The 18,537-nt window shown below is 30.3% G+C and overlaps 1 protein-coding gene across 3 annotated transcripts in view; it reads right to left on the bottom strand.

Moving 5' to 3' along the window:
* LOC142326756 (uncharacterized) overlaps nt 1-18,537 on the bottom strand; it is a 288,474-nt gene that overhangs the window by 48,571 nt on the left and 221,366 nt on the right. For all 3 annotated transcript variants that reach the window (XM_075369440.1, XM_075369441.1, XM_075369442.1), the window contains one exon: nt 9,711-9,758. The gene's annotated coding sequence lies outside the window, so the exon portion shown is untranslated. The remainder of the gene's footprint in view (nt 1-9,710; nt 9,759-18,537) is intronic.

The following is an 18,537-nucleotide window of genomic DNA, read 5'->3' as shown; positions in this document are numbered from 1 at the left end:
GATTCCAGAGTTATAGCCAAATAAAAGTTTAATTAATGAAATATTTGAATCTTCCAAGAAGAGTAGGCACATTGTTTCAAATCAGACTTCAGCTCCTTTTTTTTAATTTAAATATATTTATTTATTAATAATTATTAACCTCTGATTGTAAAAAGAATTTTACGATAAATAATAATTCAATAACAAAAAAACAGAAAAATATTAGAAGTTATTAACGAAATAAAATTTTATTTCCTTTTAATTTTAAATATATGTGTATATGTAATGTAATAGGTGTGCATGTAAATCATATAGTGTTCATATCAGATTTTTTTAATAAAAATAATAAAAACAACCGTTCTTCACTGAAATACATTTCTTGAAAAATGAACGCCACACTCTAAACTCTCATTGAGAGCTTTTCTACGATATATCATAAGTGGTACTTATTTTCATTAGTTCCAGAATTATAGGCTAATAAAACTTTAATTAATGAAATATTTGGATCTTACGGGAAGGCATGACCATTAGGGTTCAAATTAGACTCAAATCGTTTGTTTAACTTTTTTTTAAATTTAAATATATTGATTTATTAATAATTATTAACTCCCCATTGTAAAAATAGTTTTATGATGTACAATTTAATAACAAAAAAATAAAATGATAAAAATATCAGAAGTTTTTAATGATAAAATTTTATGCACTTTTCATCAAAAAAGAAAATGTAAATGTAATTTAATAGGCGTACAAGGAAGTCATGAGTTGTCTACATCAGATTTTTTTGAAATAGTTTTAGTCTTATTTAATAATGTTTAAATTATATAAATTCGTTACTCTCCAATCAGTATACATAATTACATTAGTTTTTAAAACAAAAGGACATTGATTAGTTGTTTATTCTGATTTTTTAAGTCTTTCTTATAGCTCCTGACGCATGTAAGACATATGAGTTTATGTCGTAGTACTTTCTACTAGTCGTAATTATGAAGTTACTTTCTTTAAGAGTAATGATGTTTATTGGTAACAGATTGGAGGGCCGGCCTCCGTGGCGCGAGTGGTAGCTACAAATCATTCATCTCAACCTCTGAAGCATGCCTAACGGTGGACTCGGAGGGTAAAAAAAAAACAAATTGGAGATGTTACTTATAAGGCTAAATATTACCTCCAATCTCATGGACTTACGGGCCTAAAAAAAATTAAAAAAATAATTCCACAAATATAATTCTGTAAATATAAATTCTACAGGACATTTGGATCAGTGAAAAAAAGCAATGCGAAACTCACCTACATTTTTATAGTAAATTTGATAATTTTTTTTCTTTTTCTTCTTGAGAAAAAAAAAGCTTTACTATTTTCTGGAATGAATATATAATATGAAGCGAAATTTGATAACATTTACATTCACTAGTATTAAATTAAGTATTTGTATAATATTTACACAAAATTAATCCATTTCTACTAGAATCTTTATGAATTATTGGACATTTTTAATGGCAAACGAAAAGTTTTACTAAACACACAATTGCCTAATAATATTGTCTAAAAAAATATTTTATACCTCGTATACGATAAAAAAAAAATCGTCTATATATATGCTGATGTAAAATTAGAATTTAGAAAGATCAAAGGGTTTTAATTTTTACTTATTTGTAATAAATTATTATCTCGGAAGCTCTTTTATGTACAGACATTATTCTACAGAAATTTTCTTGTTTTAAATTTAATGATTCAATTAATATCATCAAATAAAAGCTGACGCGGAACGGTATAGAATTATAAAATATATTTAACACGATGGAACGGAAGATAACAGACATTTGAAACCGATGACTAAAACGTTATAAAAAAATTAATGACAAAACTGAGTGAATAGAGATCGTCGTATTGAATGGAAATAATAACGCCCGGTACTTGGTGCCCTGCATAACGTAACTGAACGGCAAAACGAAGGGAAGGTACTGTGCAGAGGTGGAAGTTAGAGCGGGTGGTGAGCGGAGGACATTTACGCTGTGTGCGAGGACATAGAACAAGAAGCAGGGTTCACAGTAGAATGTATATTTATAAACAGAACGTAGTAAATCGAGATCGGACAAATGAATGGGGCGAGTGAAAACCACCCCCTCCCGAACAAACAACATCATTCCCTTCTCGTTTTAAGCGAACAACCCTTTCATCGATCCGAACACGCCTGCGCCTTTCATTCACTCGGCGGCGACGACGACTGAAGCGGTGGGACCGAGGAACCGGTGATAGTGTAACGGCGGTGCTACGTGGCGAACGAACAAGCGGCTACGGAAACGGGCCGACGACGAGAGCAACAGCAGGTGGCAGGGATTCGATACTACCCCGCACCGACCGGCGGCGTCTCGACGCTTCCACGTGTCCGGGTCAAGGTCGCAAACCCTAACTCCCTCAATATTCTACACTGAATAGCACGTGCTGCAAAATAAACACCCCTATTCTTCTTCCGTCCACAATGCCCGAACGACAACACTCGCTATAAATCCTGATCACCACCTACATAACAATATTATAGTGCATAGGGGATCGTTCGCAAGCACGCTATATCAGATTCCTCTGTGTCAAGTTCCTAACGACTGAAAAACAAACTCCGAACGAAAATAAATAAAAAATATGACGATCTTTCTATCTTCGATCTGTAGAAATAACACCAGTAATTGTGAAAATTCAGAGCGACGTATATATAAATTTAATAAATGCATACAAGTAATAAACAAACAACGTATTCCGTTTGAAATTAATAATTATTAACTAGTAATTTTCAATTAATTATCAACTTTATAAAAATTATTACTATTAAATAATAACTTGTAATTTAATAATCTGCGTTTATCAATTTACTAAATCATATCTTAATAAATGCTGGATTTCTGTAAAAAAATTATTTTTTGAAATTATCTCTATTAACTATCATTTTGAATGTTGGTAAATAATAATTTTTTCTTTCACAATACTTAAAAGAAATCTGACACAAAATAAAATTTGATGGAAGACAATTCCTTATACGAAGTAGACAAATGAAAAATTATTTAATCCACGGGGCTAGTCTAGTGGTTAACTTTTCGCCGTAAATCAGTCTTTTAGCAGCTGAAGTTGAAGGTTTTGAAATTCAAATCCTAGTAAAAATTAGTTTCTTTTATTCGGATCTGTACAAACACCAAGGATGAGAAATTTCCATATTCTTAACACGGACCTAATGAAAATCTAGCGAAACTCACAGAAAACCACCGGAAGGAAAAAATGAAAGTTAAGAGAAAGAGGTAGACCGTAATAAAGTGATGATCTAATCATTCAGGAAGCGAAATGAATCAAACAACCCGTCCACCCGAAGGAGTATCTGAATGGATTTACAGGATAAAATGTACTTCAAATATGGATGTTGAGCATCCATATCAACTCGAAAATTCCTCAGGAGATCGGGTTATCTTTATCCAGGATGGGATCAGCAAATTACTGATCAACGATTTTGCATACACTGGATTCAATTTATGCTACAACACAACTTGTCTTAACTCTAGATATTAATGAGCTACCCGAGTAGAGGCTCAAGATTCCTTATTACGGACAATCCTTTTCCATCTCCAGAAGTGGGGTGTGGAAGTATCTAACTGAAGTATTAATATTGCTGTTATTTTTTTAAATGTCTATTCAAAACGAACTTTCAGAAAAAACAATTCTCTCGGAAAAATGTAAAAAAAAAAAAATAACAAAAGAGTAAAACATTAATATTTAGCTGAAGGCAAATAATACAGGAAAAAAGGCTTCCTTTACTTAGAAAGAACCAATTTAATAAAACCCAACATAGAATTCATTAAAGAAGTTTTATTTTAATTTTTTAAATAATTTTGATTTTAATAGTCTGTACACACAATCATATCCAACCATAAATTGTTATTCCACATAATTATTATTATTAATTTAACCCTAAGGTTCAAATTAAACCTGTAATATGATTCAGATTAATTTAATAATAACTGAAAGGTCAGAGGGTAAAGGTCAATACACTCTTGCCCTTTGGGTGATAAAACACCTCTACAAGCGGATATAAAAATCAACAGCATGGAATATAGAAAACAAGGAAAATCCCGCAATAACATATTTATGCGGATATAATCATGAAGGCTGATTTCAGGGCTAAACATCACATAGTTTTCCAATCTGTTGGAGAAGGGGACAATTTTGAATGATGCCAACGTAAAAGTAATGAATAGTCAGCCTAAAAAAAAATCTATAATGACTGCCAACTTGCGTAATGAAGACGATACGAAGTAGGAATTGTATCTTTAACTGAATTTGAACCAAGATTTTTCAGTATAACAGAACTGTTATAGTAGCAAATTATTAGCTATTATAATGATAGATTATAACGACCATCTACTCGAACAAATGATAGATTTAAAAATTATTTTATTAAGATTAAAATTATAACGATAATTAATGTAAAACCATTTAATGCAGTTTTTGAAAAATTATTCTGTTAAAGCTTAGAAACTTTCTTTTTTATAATAAAACTATTGTAATTAAATAAAACATTAGAGAAATATTAATTAATGCAAATAACATTTTCAAAACCCGTAATATTAATTTCTGATTTGTACTTTATTCTGTAGCCGCCTAATAAAAGATATGATTTAATATTCAGAGGAATAATGTTTATTAGAAAACAGAATAAAACGATTTTCTGTCTATTTTTCGTCTAATTTGCTTCAATAGAAACCCGATATTTAAAAGTTTTACTTTTTATTTGCTGTATTTACATTAACATTCTTAGAACTAAATTCTTTACAAGTTTTATTATTAAATCTTCCGCATTTATTGGCTATTTAACTAAGTAATTATACTACAAACCTACATTCGACACCGAATTTTGTGTTATGTCGGATATCATAAAAGCTACTGGAGTTACAATTCTGGGACCTATTTTAACTTATTTCCCAGCTCAAATTACATAAAAAATAACCAACTATACTCTTTAATTTGGGTCCCAAAAATTACAGTAGGACTTATTTTTATCAGAACTGCTGAAATCCGGGCGAAATCTTTCGCTAGCCGTAACTTGAAAACAATGCGTTACCAGTTTTATGTTTATATGAATTTTTCCCATTATATTCACCAGTAGAACATGTCCTGAAAGTTTTTTCGTTTCTTCATGGGACACTGTATATTACTGGTTACATAGATCTAAGTACAAAGAAAAATAGATTCTATTTTTAAAAACAAGTATTTCATCAATAAAATGTCCAATATATTTTATACGTATTATTTTCAACAGTTGGTTACTGAATTCAATATGTATGTGCGTATGTTTGTGAACACTTTATGTCTGAGATTTTGATTAATTCGGACTAGGATTAAGTAGTGTTAGAGGATTATAAAAATACACTAATGGCCGCGATCGGCCGTCGGGTTCACCTCAAAATAGCCGCCAATAAAAATAATTACGCAATAATGATTTAAGCTATCAAGCTCGTCAAAACGTACTAATGTAAGGTTTATTAAAATGCATAAAATATAAAAATAACAATTTGTAAATCAAGTGACAAACCTGAGAATAGCGGTAAAAATAAATTTTTAAAAATTGAAAAACAACCTAAAACCGCCAAAATTGGCGAATTTATTTAGCCAATAAATTATAATAAGGAGATAGATAAATTATACTAACTTAAGCGTATGTAGGATCCCAATACAGATTTATTAAAACGATAACAAAATCATTTGCACAACCTGCAATTTAAAAAAAATTTTAATCTAGAAAAATGTAGTTTTTTAATTGCAACAAACACTGAAAAGGAACTACGTCATATAAGATTATAAATTATGATTAACATAATGTGTGAGTACTGATTTTGATCGGCCAATGAATAATGATCACGTGACCTAAGGGAACTTTAAAAGATAACATTTTATGTATATAAATCCATAAATAGCTATTGCATTAAATTAAAACAATAATACTCAAGTATATTACACAGATATGTAATATATAATAATCTGAATTAAGTAGAAGTTAAAAGTAATAACTTATTAGAAATTAATTAATAATAATTGAAAGGACACTAATAATAGTAATGTTCGTTCGCAAAATCTTACTAGAATTCTCACTAATAATTGGTTAATCAATTTAATTTTCTTAATTTTTTTCAATAAATATGTAACGTATAACACATGTGTGTAAATTCATTTAACACGAATTTTCAGAAAACAAACCTTAAATTGTATTTAAAATGTAAATATAATAAATTTTACGTTTGTTTTTTCCTTGATTAGCCTCCGGGAATCACCGTCAGGTATTGCTTCAGAGGATGATATATTTATGAGTGTAAATGAAGTGTAGTCTTGTACAGTCTCAGTCGACCATTTCTCAGATGTGTGGTTAATTGAAACCAAACCAACAAAGAACACCGTTATCTACGATCTAGTATACAAATCCGTATAAAAATAAGCTTTACTAGGATTTTTACTAGTATAAAAGTAGAAGCCTTTACTAGGATTTGAAGTTGGAACTCTCGAGTTCGAAATCAGCTGATTTGCGAAGACGCGTTCAACACTAGACCAACCCGATGGGTTTAAGTTAATTTTTTTTTTAACCTCCGGGACCACCATTAGGCACTGCTTCAAAGGGTGAGATGAATGACAAGTAGCGTGTTAAAATGCCATGCCTGACCGGGATTCAAATTCGGGACCCCTGGATGAAAAGCCGAGACGCTACCACTCGCGCCACGAAAGCCGGCTTAAGTTACATCTTGCCTTTCGAAAAAAACAGTTTTTAAATAAAAGAAAAAGTATTACATTATAAGTAGATATTTTGTTTTATCATATAGTTATTGAAATTTCCGACAAAAAAGTGCCCAAAGTGTTTTAAAAAAATACGTCAACAAAAACTTAGCTTTTTAGAGAAAAGCTTTGAGGAATGAGAAAAATTTAAAAAAAAAAATGTATTTCCATTCCTGAAATACCCGTATCTATTTTAAGGTGGGATTAAGCCAGGTGTCTAAGTAAATTATAAGTGCTTACGCCGTTACAATGATTGTACAGGTAACGGGGAAGAAATAAAATTTCAGCATTATTTCAACCTCACCAGATCTACAAGTTAATATCTCAGCATTGACCAAACAGAATCCGATTAAAAAAAAAAAAAAAAAAAAAAATTAAAATGAATGATCTACCCAAGAAGGAACCGCAGTAACAGACAAACGATGAAGATATCTCAGGGCACTTTCCTGGCACGTACGGTCTTCCCGAATAAATTTAATAGGGAGATTAAGGAATTTTATTTAGGATGAAGATAACAAACTACTGATCAATGATTTCGAGATCACATGGTACTCCAAAAACTAAAGAGCATCATCATATGTCAGGTTTAGGGATCATAATGGAATAATTTTGCCCATCACTAATTGCAATTTTAGGGATCCTGCTCAAGGATACTAAAATCTCAAGGGATCAATTTTAAGAATCCAACTAAACCTGCTGAACCAGAAATCCTTCAAAGGATGTCAAAAACACTTAAGATTAGAAAAACTGCAGTCACATTTGCAGAAAATTTTATTTTAATTTTTGAAAAAATTTAAATAAATCTGGAAGAAATTACAGTCCAGGTACACAACATTTCAGCAAAAGAAACAGAAAAATTAATATATTTTTTGATTATAGTTCAGGATTAAATTTACAGAGTACAGTCGAATTAAAATGATTAATACAAAGTTACTCAGGGAAACGGGAAATTTGTGTTGGTGGTCCTGAACGAGTATTCTTGACACTGTACTTATAGGAACCAACTCACGCCATCTTGCCATCATGAATATTTGAAATGGTGCGCAATGTGTTTTTACCATCAAAGCTTTTTATAAAAATAATGACATTACAAAGGCTGCGCGTAGTCTGTTTAATTTACGACGCCACTATCGTGTACCGTTAGCAAATGAAATTAACACAGAGATAGATCATTTTGAAGAAACAGGTACAGCAATAAACCTTCAGGCGTACCAACGAACCGTTGGTACGCTATATAACATCGAAACTGTTCGATGGTGTCATAAGAAGCCCACACAGTAGTCAAAAATTGTCTTTAGAGCTGCACAGTTTAAGGGTTCAAGAATACTGTTCCAGGATTTACTTTACCAACCATACAAAATGCAAATCGATCCAGAAAAGAAACCAAACGATCACATAAAGCGCCATCAATTCTGTAATCGAATAGTAGTGATGATAACGACGAGAATTCGTTTTGTGTTGACTGTGGATGTCGGACGAAGCCTATTTTCACCTTAAAAGAATTTATAAACAAATTTTACGTTTTTGGGCACAAAAGAATCCAACACAGATATACCAGCGCCCGCTACACAACATCAAGGTTATCGTGTGGTGCGCTGTGTCATCGTACGCCGTAATAGAAGCTTGTTTTTTCTGAAAGGATGGCCTCATGACTACAGTAACATTAGATCGATACGTTATCATCCTCAAAAACTTCAAACATTTCCAAAAATTATTGATAACACTTAGTTTAAAAAAAAATCGATCAACAACACACACAGCACAAATATCGATGGCTGCTACGCCATTGTATAATTTCGAAAAATGGTGATATTCCATGGTTTTTCAGGTCTTCTGATTTGTCGGTGTACGCTTTATTCTCGTAGGAGTCACCTTAAACGCAAAGTGTGGGTTGGTCTAGTGGTGAACGCGTCTTCCCAAATCAACTGATTTGGGAGTCGAGAGTTCCAGAGTTCAAGTCCTAGTAAAGGCAGTTATTTTTATACGGATTTAAATACTAGATCGTAGATATCAGTGTTCTTTGATGGTTGGGTTTCAATTAACCACAGATCTCAGGAAAGGTCGAACTGATATTGTACAAGACTACACTTCATTTACACTCAAACATATCATCTTCATTCATCCTTTCAAGTAATACCTGAACAGTAATTCCCGGAGGCTAAACAGGAAAAAGAAAAAAAAACGCAAAGGGTAAAGTAGTCGACCTGCTATGACAGAAGAAATAAAAGCCAAGATCAGAACGTTAATTGCAAAGATTCCTGTTGAAATGTTCCGTCAAACCATGCAGTTACAATACCAGACTGTAGGAATACAGAGGTAGACTTACCTGTAACATGTGATCTTCAAAAAATAAATTTTGTGTAAGAATTCAAAAATGACATATTTTTTTCTATTTAAATGTTATAAATAAATTTACTTCAAATAATTTTTTTTTGTAAGAATATTTAATGTTCAAAATTTCCCGTTTCCCTGAATCACGTTGCACACGGCACTCCGATACAATCCGTATTCTTTCCAAGAATATTTCTTTAAAAAAACTTTCATATTACTATTCTAATAAATTATGAACTATTTCGCCTAATGTTTCGGGACCGTTAATATCGATATTTTTTATGCTTCTGATCTCTAAAAGAAATTAAAGCGAAAATAGTTTAACTTAAATGTTCAAAAATTACGCAAGAATATGTCCTAAAAAAATTATATTCTTGAAAAACTCTTAAAAATCGGTAATTTTTTCTTTATTAATATAACGCTGAATAAATTTATAAAAAATGATTTAAACAACCAGTGAAATTCTAGCGATTTTAAATCAGTAAGTAATTAATCTTACGTTGCTTGCATTATAGGAACTGTTTTGGATAGCGAAAGTTGCATTTCGACATTTTTTACAACACACACAGAATTATTAAAACAAATTAACAAAATAATTTACTTACAATAATGTAACTGAGGAATCCTTTTCACGTCTACACCAATTGATTAACCTGAAACATAATCATACATCATCTTAATAAAAATATAGCACTGGCATAGCTACAGTAAACATTACTGTTTAAATGAGATAAATTAAAAAAAAATCAAGTTACTTACTTAGTGTAATGGCAATGGCAATGAATAAAAAAAGGTAGCAATATAATACCTTGTACAAGCTCCGTTAACCGATTGCAATCACTCCATTAATATCCGACCTTGATAAACCAAACTAAGATTACCACAATACATTATCTTATTACCACATAATAAGCAAAAAATAAATACCGTAACATGAAGAAACAACGCATAAATAAATCATTTTAATGTGAATGAAAAAATGAAGAAAAAATTAATTCAACATTTAAGATTGTTTTTTGTTAGCGAGATGTCTGGTCCCAATTTAGTAGAATTAGACCGATCGAAATAACTCATTTTGAAGGAAAAATATTGTTACCTGGATTTTTATAAGTGGAAATGGTAAAGGGGCTTATAATAAACGTAAAAAAGATAAATGCGTGAGCAGAAGCGGTGGAGGGTTGATTTAGGGGGTTGAAAAGGGTGAAAATTGGTATTATTACGATTTCCGGAGAAAGTTGACGTCAAAAACATTTATGGTTATTTAAGACACAAAAAGGTATATACTTTCACCAAGTTTCGTAAAAATTAAATTAGTTTGGCGGAAATGAAAAATAAAAAACAAAAAAAAAAGAAAGATCTTTTGCATTTTTCTCGGAAATTTTGAGGTTATATTAAAAAGTGACCTCTACAAAAGTTGTAGATTTTTGTATGATCTAGAGCTTTTGTATTGGAACATTTTTCTTTCACCCCCCCCCCCAAACCAACACAGTCACCCATTTTTTTTTTTACGTTTATTATAAGCCCCTTTACCATTTCCACTTATAAAAGTTCAGGTAACGTTTTTTTTTCCTTTAAGTGCAATTTGGTTGGACTAAATTTGTAAAATATCAACGACCGACTAATAACAAATTACGTAAAAATTACTTAATAAACCGCGATCAATGGTTATCTTTCACCGAATCTTTAACTTTTACGAGGACATCAAATCTTCTTCTATCGTGTTGTTCATGGTTATTGTTCTGTTATTGTAAAGCGTTAAAAATTATTAACAATATTTTTATCTCGATTCTCGATTCTTTTATCACATTCCACTACTATCGAACATTTTATTAAATAGCTTTTCATTTCAATCGCATTTTAATTCCTTTGTTTTAAAGTAGTAATATAATACTTATAAATAATTAACAAAGAAAACACATCAATTTATTTATTACAGAAGATCTAGAGAATAAAAAAAAAAGGTTCCATTTAAGTATAGTTATGATAATTGAAATTTAAATTTAAATTCAACAAACAACACATTCTTTGTTCAAATAAAATAGATTCTGTACAAGAATAATTATGAGTATAACTTAAAACTTATAAGGGAATCTATCGATTTAAAATTCTAACCTGAAATTAAAATTATAAAGTAACGATTACCGATCGCGCTCGCACACTAATATAAACTTTAAAATTCAATCGATAATCTTTTGAAAATATACGTTTAGTATATGAACAAAGTAACGACAGAAATGGTCAGATTGTTGTTAAAATAATTAACACGTCTTACTGTTAGTGACCACTTTCTTTATATGGACAGTGAGTTAATGAATAAATATATAGTAATAAAAATAGTATCATTATTATTCTCGCATCTAAGATGTTAAAAGACTATTTGATGTAGCTTGTTTACGTAACATCATATTAAAATAATAAATATGAGAATAATTATTAATAAAAAGAAACTTCTCTTCCCGCCCACAACTTACGCGAATACACCGGAACGCCTGATAATAAACTGTTAATATACTGAATAATACGCAAAATTGGGAACGTTGTTACTTTAGTAATTTGAAAATTATAAATTAATCTGTTTTAAGATAACTAGAAAAAAATTTTTTTTTATTTCATATTGTAAAAAGAATTATTTATTACTCGTCAAAGTTTAGAAATCAAAGTTGACGCGCAGAATGAGGGTGGTCTATTGGACCGGAGACTGGCTTCTTGTTGTACGTCCATCTGTTGCACACACTACACTGTGTATTTACTATTAGCAAAGCCAACATTACTTCCAGCACCCTATGTAGAACTACTGCGGCATCTATCTGCCTGTTTATTCATTATAAACTTTGATGAATAATACAATAGAATTTAGTTTAAATTCAATCAGTGTTTAAGTTAAAAAAATAATATAAATAAAAAAAGTAATAATAAAGAAATGAAATTTTTATCTGCTTCAAAAAAAAAAAAATTAATACAATTTAATTTAGCAACTCTACAATAAAAATTCGAATATTTAAGAACCAAAAAAAAAGGATTAAAAAAGTATTATTTTATAGTTTTATTTTTTCTTTTCGGTTTATTATGCTTATTTTTTTTATTTTTAACAAGAATTTAATAAAAGGATTCTAGGATATTAGACAAATTTTGGAAATAAAGTAAATAATACTTATAAACAATTTTCATGCAATAAAAAATTACATAAATTTGTAAACGGGATTCCATCCTTCTACAAAACTACGTATATATTACCGTGAAAGACTGATATCTGGCAGATGTCGATGTTCTCCGGTGAATGACGACACATACCAAATATGTCGGTGAAAGATTTGCTTATATTATTATTAGACATTAGGGTCTTCACCGGTATACGAAGTGTGTGAGAAAAGTAATGAGATTGGTAACACTGCAAGCGATCTGGCAACGCTATGTCTACCGGTCTGTGCTAGACCGGTTTGTTCATCCCTTCCACATGCTTAGTATGAGTTTCAACTTCGTTCAGCCAATACATTATTTTTGAGAACGCCATCAGTGAAGTTGTGTTTTTGTTGTGCGTTACGAAAGTGGAGCACAGGAATTTACAGCAACGTTGTGCAATCAAGTTTTGTGTTAAACTTGGGGGATCCGTGAGTGTGACCTTTGAAAAGTTGAAACAGGCCTATGGGTAACATTACTTATAACAGCGCAAGTTTTCCGCTAGTACAAATCATTTTTGGAAGGCCGAGAACACGTTGAAGATAAACCTCGCTCAGGGAGACCTTCAACATCAAAATCTGACGAAAACGTTGAGCGTGTGAGGGTTCTTGTGAGATCAGTTATGATGATGAGTGAACAGTTAAATTTAAACACTTTCACCGTACATCAAATGTTGACAGACGAGTTGGACATGCGAAAGGTTTGTGCGAAATTGGTGCCGAAAAACCTCACAACGGAACAGAAGGACAATCGAAGAAACGTGTGCGTTGATCTTCTTGAGAGAACTGACAATGACCAAGAATTCTTCAATGGTGTGATCACAGGTGATGAATCCTGGATATTTGAATACGATCCTGAAACAAAGCGGCCATTTGCATCACGGAAGTTTTGACCTCAAAACGCATTCCTGCGGTTCCTTAACCTCCCGATTCACCTGATTTGAGTCATTATGACTTTTTCCTTTTCCTGAAATTGAAACATGTCTTAAAAGGACGTCATTTTGGAACTCTAGAGAACATTCAAGACTGTTACCGACCAGTTATAAGCCCTACCAGTTAAAGCCTTTCAGCATTGCTACCAGGAGTGGGAACAACGACTCCGCCGGTATATAGCTGCCCAAGGGAACTAGTTTGAAGGGGATAATATTATTGTTTGAAAAAAGTAAAAACTTTGGTAAGTAAAATGTCAGTCTCATTACTTTTCTCACACACCTCGTATGTCGACAAACACAGATACAGTTCTGGTGATAAAGCTTTCTGGATAACTAGAAATTAAAAAAAAAAAAATCACCCGATACCAATCTCTAAGGTAAATAGATTACGAGAAATCCTCGTAAAAAAAGGAAGTTTAAATTTAATCCTAACATAACCTACGCTCGCTAACCTCGTCTAATTAACGTTAAATATAAAATTTATAAATGTTATTTTCCAATACTATAGGCGATTAATCAAATTCACAGCATTTATAAAAAAAAATTTAATCAAATTTTCAGCATTTTATAACCTGAAAGGGCCAATCAGAACATATATACAGAATTTTAAAAACAACTTTAATAGTCAAAAATTGAAGCACAATGTTTTTAACAATTTAATTTAAAAATTTTATCAGAATTTCCTTTCATTTAATAATAAAAAAACAGAAAATATAAATAAATTTTCAAAGTTATTAAAGAAATATGAATCGATTGGTTAAAAAAGAAAAATACCTTGAACGTAATAGTCCACATATAAATCGCTAGAGGGAGAATGGTTTGCATTTAATGCATAAAAGATATATTAACTGCAGTTATCAGCGGAGCGATTGAATAGAAGGCGAAATTAATAATTTACATTTTTACAAAAATAAAAATAAATTACGCTTAATGCAATAATAATAAAAGTATAACCAGTTACCTTTCGTACACATTATCCTAGCCGGATATAGGAAATAAAATCATTTAACTCACGAATTAATTTGATATATAATTGTAATACGTTAATAAATATGTATATTTAATAATTCAATGTAACATTCCATACGATTCGATTGAATAATAATTAATAAATAAATATTAATTTACATCAGAACATAATTTTACATTTTATAGATCACACGTATGTAATTCTATGGATAACAAAAGTAAATTATTCTAGGATTTGCATCAACGGATCAAGAAAAACCGTGGAAAATTTTGATCAGAGCAACTTATAAGAAAGTAAAAGATTAATGAATACAAAAGATTCCAATAATTTATAATTTATTGTAACACATATCATACTGATAAAAAACTACATGCAGATAAATAAATAAATAAAAAGATACAAATTATATAACCACTTTGAATCCAATAATTGATAAATATTTAAGTATTAAGGTATTTAAATACCATCTCAACATGAAAAACAGAAATTTTAGGTTTATCATCGAATTAGTATTATATAAAAAAGGTGGTATTGCAATGACTTTTTCGACTATTAATAATAAAAATTAAAAGAGTTAGAGCCAAAAAACCGAATATACATTTTTCGGTGATGGGGAATAAATTAAAAAAAATAAAAATAAAATTTTTCTAAAAATATTTATAGATTAAGATTAAAAAATTTTCTTAAGTAAAATCTTCCCCTAAATCTAACACCTCCATCAATAAAGGGTAAAATAAGAAAAAAATTTCAAAAAACGTTTCTGCATTCTATATCCGGGGTCAATAATTTTATAAAATTGTAGACATTTCTTGATTGATATTATGATATATTTCATACTCTACGTATGAAATATAAACTTTCAGAAACATTTCTAAAAAATATTTAAACCGAAGGAAGATAGAGCAACAAATAAAATCATATATTTCAATTTTAAGAGGGAGAGGTTGATTCTTAGAAAAAATGTTTTTGGATTATTTATAACCTTTGATAGCTCGGTCAAAAAATATTGGTCCATTGTACAATTACCAGAAAAAGCACACCATAGACCGATTTTTCTCATCGTGAACTGTACGCTCACACATTCGGTGAGGATTTATAGTCCACCAGTATCTGGTGTAATGCGAGTTAACATGCCCAGATAATAAGTTACTGCCCATTTAGGTTACTGCACAGTTGTTACACGATATTGTTAAAAAATTTAAATCGTGAAGTATTATACGGCATGAAGTGTTTTATGTAACTTTGTTGTAATAACTAATTTATAATTTTTTTCAGATCAGCAGAAATCCTTTTTTAAATATAGGTATGGCCTCTACGATACTGGCATTCGGTAAAATGTCAAGTGATCCTTTCCTCGATAGAATAGGGTATTTTATAAAAACACAACTGCAAAGACGAAATTACACTGCACTAAAGTGCAGGGCAGAAGCATGAACATTCTACAACTGACAACAGTAGAGAGTAGTACGAGTAACATACAAAACCAACAGTGACGCGGTTATAGTGTATGTAAAATCTAAAGGTAGGTCCCCTACAAACTGTCTCTATTGCCTCCTCCACCCTACTCCTATAAGCTAGCACACGTACTACTGGTTGCGACAAACGTAAGAGTTCAAAATAATAAGGTATTGCATTTATTAAAATTATTTTTATTTTTTCATACCGTTTATTTTGCCACATTCATTTATTTGTGCTATTATTTATTTATTTAGATTTGTCGTTTAATTATTAATTATTTATTTCATCTGTTATTTATTTATTCTACTGTATTTGTTTTGTATTTGAGGTATTATATAAATTATTTTGTATTAAGACATTTTATGTTTTACGTTTATACAATGTACGAATTAACGTTTTAAATAATTAAATTAACTTTACGTACTAACTTAATATCTCTGTAGTATTCATAATTAAAAATGAATAAAGATTATAATTATATTATTTTTACTCACGTTACTTAAACACATTATTTATTTATTTATTTTTTGTACAGTTTAATATTTTTATTTTGTAGTTTTATAGGCCTACAAAGCTCAAAAGAATATTAATTATTGGTGCATACGTGCTATTTAGAAATAATTTTCGTAAATAACTACACCCCGTCAAAGAAAATCATAACATTTTAGCCTGAAATAAATAAATACCTCATTTCATATACTTTAGTATTACATCACTGTTACTTTTAATTTACAGCAAAGCCTTAGTTTTTCACATACTTGGAAAAAATATACTTTCAAGAAATAAATTAACATTTAATATCTTGAACACAATTTTAGGGCTAAATAATTTTGTTTGTAATAACAAATTACCAGAATATATTTAGTTATTGTAATAGTGACATCATAATTAGATACGGTGAAAGTCACTGCAAATTAATTGATATTACTTTTGGAATACATTACTATGAGTATTGATGTGAGAAGAGCAATGGAGGAGATGCCATAGTGTACTACAGACCCGCCTTTAGATATTACATACACTATAGTATATAGCGTTAAAGGTAACTCTCAGATAACTGCAGTTCGAGCCGTCTCGGTTTTTTTTTTTTTACTTTTAAGACCATAATGGATCTCTTTAGTTCATTGTTTTTGGCAAGTTCTTTCTTTTCTTGCTGATTTGTTGTTTTTCAGCTTTTCTTTTTTGCCAGTAATTTCTAAGGGTTTCAGATCTTCTTGCTCTTTCTTGTTCAGAGTACACCCCGGCTTATTGTTTTCCTGGGTTTTGATAGGAATCTTGTTTCTTTATTTTTTAATTTCTCGTAGTTTCCGGTTTTCGTTTTTAGGTTTTCATGGGTTATGTCTAATTCCTCCATGTCTTTCTGTACTTCGTATAGCCAGTTCGGTCTGCTTTTCTTGTTCCAGAAAAGTTCGATTATCCGTCTGATAAGTCTGGTCTCTTCCATTCTGAAAATATGTCCTGGAAAGGAAATTCTCTTCTTTCTAATTTTATTAGTTATCGGGATGATCGTTTTGTAAATCTTTTCGTTTGGAATAATTCTTCAAATCCCGTCTTTTTTAATGTTTTTCCCGATGCATCGTCGTAGAATCTATCTTTCAATCTTTTCCAGTCAGTAAACTTTGTCTAGTACGGTCCAAATATGGTTTCGCATCCGTAAAGTATTTCTTGTTGGATAACTGAGTTATAATGTCTTATTTTTGTGTTTATGGACATGCATTTTTTGTTATAGATGTTTTGTGTTTTTATTGTGGTTTTGATGAGTTTATTTATTCTTTCATTCCAGTTTGGATTTTCTTGGAGGTTGTGAGTGATGTTTTCCTCCAAATATTTAAAATTTTCTACTAGTTCTATGTCATTACTGTTTATTTTCACTTTGCTTATGCATAGTGGGTCTCTCACCATAATTTTGGTTTTTTCGTATGAAATTTTTAGACCAATTTTTCCTGCAATCTCTTCCAGTGTTGACAGCTGGTATCTGGCCTATATTTTGGGCCATTTCTATATTTTGGGATAGTAGGGCTAAATCGTCCGCAAAGCCTAGGCAATTTACTGAGATACCTTTTCCTATTTTAACGTTGTCTTTATTTAATTTTTTCCAATATTATAAATTCAAGGGCACAGTTGAATAAAAGCGGTGACAGTCCATCTCCTTGTCTCAGTTTTGATTTTATATTTCCCCCCCCCTTTTTTCTATCCCCTCTTATCTTCCTTTCTCTTTAATTTTTTTCCTTTTTTTTAATCTTTTTCCTCCTTTCCTTTTTTTTCAAAATACAAACTTGGAACTACATTAATACAATAACAATAAACTTTGTAAGATTACAAGCTTCTACAAGCAAAAAATAAAAAAATTAATGATAATTATACAATGCACTTTAATCTGTAATAGTTGTCTATAGTACAAATTTTCCTACTAAAGATCTTAACTTGTGGTATATTATATCCCCTCTCTACAAATCTCATAACAATGACACATTCTAAAAAAAAAAACAATACCGATAAGAACATTTACAAGTAGGCATAATAATAATAATACAAAAAAAAACAGTTTAGTGATTGATTAAGATGTTAATTATTTCATGTTTAAATATTTATTATATCCCAACTATCGAAGACTTATTTTTTAATCTATATTTTATAACATTTTTTATCCACAATAATACATTAGTTGCGATTGAATATAATTAAAGAGCTAAATTCAGAAAAATTACTATAAAACCAAATTCAAAAAATTTAATCAAAATAAATTATTCATAAACATTATTTTTGGAATTACACACAATGTGTAAATAATTTATTAATTACATAAAATATCTATCTCTCATAATTGTTCTCAATTAAACATCATGTTTACATAATCAGCATGATAAACACATGTTTATAATTATTATTAGAGGTA

This window comes from Lycorma delicatula, chromosome 6, assembly GCF_047948215.1.
Source record: "Lycorma delicatula isolate Av1 chromosome 6, ASM4794821v1, whole genome shotgun sequence".
Classification (NCBI taxonomy): Eukaryota; Metazoa; Arthropoda; class Insecta; order Hemiptera; family Fulgoridae; genus Lycorma; species Lycorma delicatula.
This window is presented reverse-complemented; position numbering and strand designations above follow the sequence as displayed.